The 8,072-nt window shown below is 36.9% G+C and overlaps 1 protein-coding gene across 2 annotated transcripts in view; it reads right to left on the minus strand.

The window, feature by feature from the left end:
• Positions 1 to 7,579, minus strand: part of bach2b (BTB and CNC homology 1, basic leucine zipper transcription factor 2b) — a 118,950-nt gene extending 111,371 nt beyond the window's left edge. For both annotated transcript variants that reach the window (XM_051138120.1, XM_051138118.1), the window contains exon 1: positions 7,286 to 7,579. The gene's annotated coding sequence lies outside the window, so the exon portion shown is untranslated. The remainder of the gene's footprint in view (positions 1 to 7,285) is intronic.
• Between the last annotated feature and the right edge of the window lie 493 nt (positions 7,580 to 8,072).

Below are 8,072 nucleotides of genomic sequence, written 5' to 3' on the forward strand. Positions count from 1 at the left end.
TTTAGTACTGGACCTGAATAGGATATTTCTCATAAAATACATTTACATATAGTCCACAGGAGAATAATAGTTGAATTTATAAAAATGACCCCGTTCCAAAGTTTCTTAATACTGTGTTGTTACCTGAATGATCCACAGCTGTGTTTGTTTGTTTAGTGACAGTTGTTCATGAGTCCCTTGTTTGTCCTGAACAGTTAAACTGCCTGCTGTTCTTCAGAAAAATCCTTCAGGTCCAACAAATTATGTGGTTTTTCAGCATTTTTGTGTATTTGAACCCTTTCCAGTAATGACTGTATGATTTTGAGATCCATCTTTTCACACTGAGGTCAACTGAGGGACTCATATGCAACTATTACAGAAGATTCAAACACTCACTGATGCTCCAAAAGGAAACATGGTGCATTAAGAACCAGGGGTGTAAACTTTTAAACAAAATGAGATATGTACATTTTTGCCTAAATAACTTTTTCCCCCATTCAGTACTGCCCTTCAGAGGCTACAGAAGATGCTTGCATGTTTCCCAAAAGACAAAATGAGAAAATTAAATTTACTCTGATCTTTAAAGTCAAAAAGTTTTCACTCCCAGGCTCTTAAAGGAGAAGTCCACTTCCAAAACAAAGATTCACATATAAGGGACTCTCCCCCTTGTCATCCAAGATGTTCATGTCTTTCTTTCTTCAGTCGTAAAGAAATTATGTTTTTTGGGGAAAACATTTTTGTCCGTATAATGGACTGGTATGGTGCCTCGATTTTGAACTTCCAAAATGCAGTTTAAATGAGACTTCAAACGATTCCAAATTCGGTTGTAAACATTCCCAGCGGAGGAAGAAGGGTCTGATCTAGCGATGTGATGGGTTATTTTCATTAAAATTTAAATACTTCTCGAACACTTGTCTTGCCTTTCTCTCGCTGAACTCTGTGTATTCTGACTCCAATCGTATTTTCTCCCTCAACTTCAATAATCATTTCAAAATCATCCAGTGAACATGAAAAGAAGATCAAACACCCTTAACAAAAAAGGTAAAACAGCGATATAGGACGATTTTGAAGTTGAGGGAGAACATGAGATGGGAGTTTTTCGACATACCCTACCTGTCATGAACCGGAACAAAAACAGTCCAGGCAGAGTAAGACAAGATGAGCGTTTGGCATTAAAAAGTACATAAATTGTATTATTTTTAAATAACCGATCGTTATGCTACATAAGACCCTTCTTTCTTGGCTGGAATCGTTTACAACCGCATTTGGGATCATTTGAAGCTGCATTTAAACTGCATTTTGGAAGTTCAAAATCGGGGCACCATATCAGTCCATTATATGGAGAAAAATGCTGAAATGTTTTCCTCAAAAAACATAATTTCTTTACAACTGAAGAAAGAAAGACATGAACATCTTGAATGACAAGGGGGTGAGTAAATTATATGTGAATCTTTGTTTTGGAAGTGGACATCTCCTTTAATGCATCGTTTTGTCCTTCTAGAGCATCAGTGACCGTTTGAACCTTCTGTAATAGTTGCATATGAGTCCCTCAGTTGTCCTCAGTGAGAAAAGATGGATCTCAAAATCATACAGTCATTGTTAGTTCAAATACAGAAAAATGCTGAAAAAGCACATCATTTATGGGTCCTAAAGGAATTTTCTGAACAACTGCAGGCAGTTTAACTGTTCAGGGCAAACAAGGGACTTTTTGCATGATCCCTCTTATTTTAGAAAAATAATTAACATTTTGCAGATTGTTATGTAAACTTTTGACTACAACTGTATATTTGATACAAAATACAGATAATATTATGAAATTATTATTACATGACAAAGCTGGATTTCCAGCATCATGACTCCAGTCTTCATTGTCACATGATCTTTCAGAAATCAATCTAATATGCTGATTTAGTGCTCAAGAAACACTTATTATTATCGAAATTAAAAACAGCTGTGTTGCTTAATATTTTGTGGTGATACGTTTTCTTAGAACAGCATTTATACGAAACAAAACTCTTTCTTTATTGTCACTTTATCAATTTAATGTATCCTTGCTATGTTAAAGTATTAATTCATTTGGTGACCCACCACTTTTGAACTGTAGTGTACATTGAGAAAATGATCAATGAGAAAGAGAGCAGAACGGAGGTTTACTATGTGCGAGCGAGGCTGACAGTATCAAAACAGCAGCTGTGCTGTGTGTTTACTGCTCGCTCAGAGCTGACGCCGCCAGGAGGAAGTTTGAAAATCCGACAGACACACGTCAGCCATTAATAACTACACACATGAATCCCCCGATTCAGCTTAAAACAGAACTCCCACGAAGAAGGAGTTTAAAAAGCAATGATCCGAACGTGACGGTAATTGCATTAATTCAGCGCTCCGAGTGGGATTCTCTTTCTGCACGCCGCTGTGGGCCGGAGAGACTGTTGACTGTTACGGAATTCCTGGTGTGGTTTTTATGAGGCGAACGCTTCCACTATTCCACCCATAAACTTCCTGCTCGTTTGCGCTTGTTGTTTTTAACTGGAGCTCAATTCAGGCCAGATGTGGACCGGCCTGTCAATCGGTTTTATTTATTTGTTTATTTGTGTTTTAACACCATTTAGGAGCACTGGATGACAGTCAAAACTTTCAGTGAGAGAATTTAACTGATTTATAATCGGACTAAGGTAAGAACACAATCAGGCAATCCTAAAAATCTCAGAACAAAACAGTCCAATCAGGATTTGGCCTGTGGCAACAGCCAGTGAGATTTGCCTTGGCACAAACACCGATGCGGGCGAACACACAGAGAGATTCCTTCTACTGTCTGCGGGTCCGTGTGCCACTGGACACGCTTGCTACGCAAGTGACTGATGATGCCAATCGCTCACTGACACCCAAACGCCATGTGAGAAAAGCAAAAAGCCCCGTCTGAACCTAAATGGCTCAGCTTGCTCTCTCAATCTCTCTCTTTTCCTTTCTCTCCCTCGCAGAGGCTGGAACTCGGTCAAACATGCCTTAGTGCTGACGTGGGACGGCTATGGGAACATGTTTTCATACCCAAGGCTCTTATTCTCTGCGAAGAGCTTTACTGGTGGGCTTATTCAAACAGGCAGGACAGAAGAAATGCTAAAACTTGCAAAAACCTAAATGTACCAGAACACTGCTGTTCCAGTACTGTGATGCATGAGAGTTTTAAATCTACTTAATCCAATATCAATCATTAGGCATTAATGAGACTGATGTGAAATATCGGTATGTTTTCCTACTCTTGTTACTCAATGCCATCCAAAACAATCAACGACAATGGGATTGGCTCTTAAGAAAAATTATTGTTAATACCTATCAGTTCATGAATCACCAGCATGAGAACGCTTAGACAAAAAACTGCTATTAAACTGTTACGTGATCTTGAATGGACTACATTCAGGCATTTTCTTATCAAACAATTCATTCATTTACAGAATTTGCATGTGTTGAGTATATAACTCTATAGTAAAACTGACAGATCGGTTGTGAGCAAGAAAGCAAATCATGAGAGAACACGCTGAAGGTGGATATTAGTAATGGAGGGGGATATTAATGAAACTGTTAATTGCGCTGTGCAGACTCAGGTCAGGCAGACTCATCCTTCCTGAGATTATGATTTTATTATGAGTGCTGACAGAGGCTTTTTTGTACTCCCTTTCTTTCCATAGAAGAAAATGTACATCTGTTCAAATTCAACAAGACAGCTTACATTACTTGGGACAGGAGGAGATTTATGTTTGTTAACAGCAGTTTGGCTGCATTGGAGTGTTTGGGGGTCTATGAAATGTTTAGAAAAATGCTGTAAATAAAAAAAACAACAACCTAATAATACAATGAAACTAAATAAATTAAAGAAATATTTAAAATAAAGTAAAATAATAAAATTAAAAAAATTAAAACCTGATTAAAATAAATAAATCTATTTGAATAAATAATATATCTAACAGTAAAGTATTACAATGAGGAGTAGAAAGTAGAAAAAAAAAACATAATGCAACGTAATGTATTTTTCACATATTATTTTCCATATATTTATAATATTAATTTTTCACAGTATAAATCGGATATAAAAGTCTCTTCTGCTCACCAAGCCTGCATTTATTTGATCCAAAGTACTGCAAAAACAGTAACATTCTGAAATATTTTTACTATTTAAAATAGCTGCTTTCTATTTAAATATATTTTAAAATGTAATTTATTCCTGTGATTTTAAAGCTGAATTTTTAGGATCTTTACTCCAGTCACATGATCCTTCAGAAATCATTCTAATATTTTGATTCGCTGCTCAAAAACACTTATTACTACTATGTTGAAAACAGCTGAGTATAATTTTATATTTTTTATAATTTGGTTTCTTTTGACGAAACAGAAATCTTTTGTAACATCGTAAATGTGTTTATCATCAGTTTTGATCCATTTAAAGCAATAAAAAAATATATACTGACTTCAAGCTTATGAATGGTATAGTGTATAATGTATCAAAAGCTTTTTATTTCAGATAAATGCTTATCTTTCTATTCATCAAAGAATGGTTAAAAATGTACTCAAATGTTTTAAATATTGACAATAATAATACTGTTTCTTGAACAGCAAATCAGCATGTTAGAACGATTTCTGAAAGATCATGTGACACTAAGAACTGGAGTAATGATGCTGAAAAATTAGCTTTGATCACAGGAATAAATTACATTTTAAAATATAATCAAATAGAAAGCAGTTGTTTTAAATTTTAAAATTATTTCACAGTATTAGTGTTTTTGCTGTACTTTGGATCAAATAAATGCAGACTTGGTGAGCAGAAGAGACTTCTTTAAAAAAAAACATTCAAAATCTTACTGTCCTAAAACTTTTGACTGGTAGTGTATATTCAGTAGCTAATAACATTCTACAAAAGGATGCAAAAAGAATATTTATATTTAAACCCTGAATAAAGAGCAAACACATACTTCATTTATGCAAATATGTTCTAATAAACTGATTAGCATATACACTTTAGGTAAAGTACCTTGAACCACAGACCTACAGCGCAACACAAATATCTGTGACATTTACTAAAGTTAGGTTTGTTAAGGTCGGTTTGCATCATTTACATGCAATCAAAACCCATAGGAATTTTTTTGTGCGACACACAAAAGAAGATGTAGGCACAATGACAGTCTCGGTCACCATGTACTTTCATTGTATGATGCAAAAAGATGCAACGGTAGTGAATGGTGACTGAGACTGTCATTCTAGGCTACCTAACATCGATCTCCTTTTGTGTTCCACAAAAAAAGTGAACAACATGAGTATCCTGAATAATGACAGAACGTTCATTATTTTAAAGAACTGTCACTTTAAGGGATCTGCTGATGCAAAATGTATATCAGTGATCTACATCAGGGGAGGGACAGGGTTAGTGTTGAGCTTGTAAGCATTACACTGTAAAAAAATGACTGTAAAAAACAATGGCGTCATATCTGCAACACGATATTATGCACGTGTTTCTATACATTCGAATCGATTTACAAACATAAAATCACATTCTTTTTAAGTAAGACTAGAACGTTCGTTCAGTAGTGGTTTGGTACAGTCTACCTTAAATGCTTAGAAGGGGGAGGGGGCAAGTGTAAACAGTTTCATAAAAGGACAAGTGTTTAAAAAGCGATCCTATGAATATGCAATAAAGGCAATGGGAAATGATTTTAACATTCGGAATTGATGCAAAAATACGCACGGCGATATGGTGGCGGTTGAACATTTCAGTCTGTCATGTATCTGGGGCAAAGGAAAAATATCCTGGATGGTTTAGCAGCGCCGCAGACAAAGGAATGCACACGCAGCTCAAACTGCTGCATCACCTCATTTCAATGCCCTCATAACATTGATTCATTCAGACGCCTGTCAACTCACTCGCTGAATAACCGGAATTAATTAATTAATTAAATGACTGATTTGAACTGTGTTAGGAATTTAGTCAGAAAGGAAAAAATATATGTATAGGTAAATACATATTATTATTGTCTTGGATTCCCAGCACAAAAACAAACATATATACTATTATATATATATATATATATATATATATATATATATATATATATATATATATATATATATATATAATGTATATATATATATAGTACAGCCAAGTCATTCATAACAAGTTATGACCCATCCACATACACTATGCCAAAAATGTGCGATGGAAAAATGACGTTTAAAAATTTATTTACGAATATTTCTGCAATCGCAGAAAGGTAAGTATCAGTATCACATCACATTCCCGAACGCTCGCACCGCGCTTATTACATCCACCACTGCTGGTGTCCGTTAAATTAGCCACATAATTCAACGCGGAACTTAATGCGAAACACCTGCATCACTAGAGAAGTTCATTGCTGTTACATGAAGACCGGAGATTCAGCATTCCAGCGCGCCCGCGCTGAAAACGGTCCCTCGTTCCTTTAAATGGTAGTCGAGACGTTTGCATTGGCTGCTGAACCAAATAAGGCTCGCCGTCTCTTACACAGCAAATATTCTGCTGATTTTATGGGGATTAATCGGAGTGGGTAATGCAATGGCTGAGGTTTACATCAGAGATGAGCTGCGCAGAACAAAGACAGCTTGCTTCCCATTTTTACAACCCACTGCAGTAAGCACATTTTCCGACCAGCCGTGTATTTTTATCCGATTGGTCTTTGAAAACAGCGATGAGCTGATATGCAACTCCTACTCTCTAATTTAAACCCCCACGCTTATTTATGTAAAACATATTAATTGAGTAGCCTAATCACTGTGGCAAACATCATAATAATATTAACCGCTGCGATAATTATTAACTATTGCGACCCGCTTTGTTTCTCAACTTATTCATTCAGTAGGAAGCAAGGGAGGCGGGAATCTACACCGGGGGTCTCCGTCGTTGTTATGATCGGTCAAGGCCGAGTGACAACTTCTTTTCTTTAAGCGAAAACAAGCCATGCCTGACCCCTCCTCCCCCCGGGATCGCAGTGCATCCCACTACTAGCAAACACACTCAAACTATTGTCACTGCTGCACAACAGGATGTGGTAACCTTACGTTTAAAAGGGAGTGTGTTTTCAGTTGAAGTAAACCCATGCGGTCGAGTTTTTTTTCCCTTGTAGTGATATTTGCCAATATTTCTTGACACAAAGCCTCCCAGTGCCTGGTAGCTGTGAAATAGCCCACTCAAAAACACAAGTTTGGCGGTCCGTTTCCATTTACGCCAGACGAATCACATGTAACGCACAGGACGAAAGAAAAAAAAAAAAACAATCATGCAACTCACCTTCAGCCTCGTTTCTTTTCCTTGTGATCCAGCCCTTTTGTCCGTTTAGCAAATAATTTTTTTTTTCACATGATGACTTCCTTGCAGACTCCTAAAGCCCCCGGGCTGCAGGGAGATCACGTTTTGCGCTGCACTCTTTCAATATTTCTATTTCTTTAGGTGGGGAAAAAGCACGTTTATGGTTGTAAAAGTGTTTCTAAAAATGTGTGTATGGATGTAAATGTGTGTGTGGTGATCTCTGCAGCGTGCGGCTCCGTCTCCTCTGTTTGTTACACTCGAATGAAACGCCTACTCTCAATCGCTACATTGTTGACATTCGCGCACTGACGTCATCCTATCCCTCATTCACAACATAGCGCGCTGCGCATTGCGTTGCTGCCTCCAGTGGCAAGGCACCTTACTCCAAATATGTGCGCAGCCGCGGTTCGCGAATTAGAGTAGCGGGGACAGCCGACGTGTGTTCCGAAGACAGTTCCACGAGGACAGGCTGATCCTAGACGAGGACTCGAAACCACGTCTTGCAAAACTTTTAAGGACAATACATACAAATTGAAACTGACTGGCCGACTGAAAAGGCTACTGACCCGTTTATTATGAACATTAAATCGGTTTGTTTTTCAGTTTGTATAAGCACATATATTTTACTATGCTGTGATTACGTTATTTTTGTAATATCGAATTAATTCAGAACATGTTATTTTAAATTATTATTTGTTTTTATTTAAAAACAAATTTGCACATTTTGCATACTGAATATTTTGATTTTTTTCAGTGTAGGTGTTTGCTA

The sequence above is a fragment of the Labeo rohita genome, chromosome 20 (genome assembly GCF_022985175.1).
Source record: "Labeo rohita strain BAU-BD-2019 chromosome 20, IGBB_LRoh.1.0, whole genome shotgun sequence".
Taxonomy (NCBI): Eukaryota; Metazoa; Chordata; class Actinopteri; order Cypriniformes; family Cyprinidae; genus Labeo; species Labeo rohita.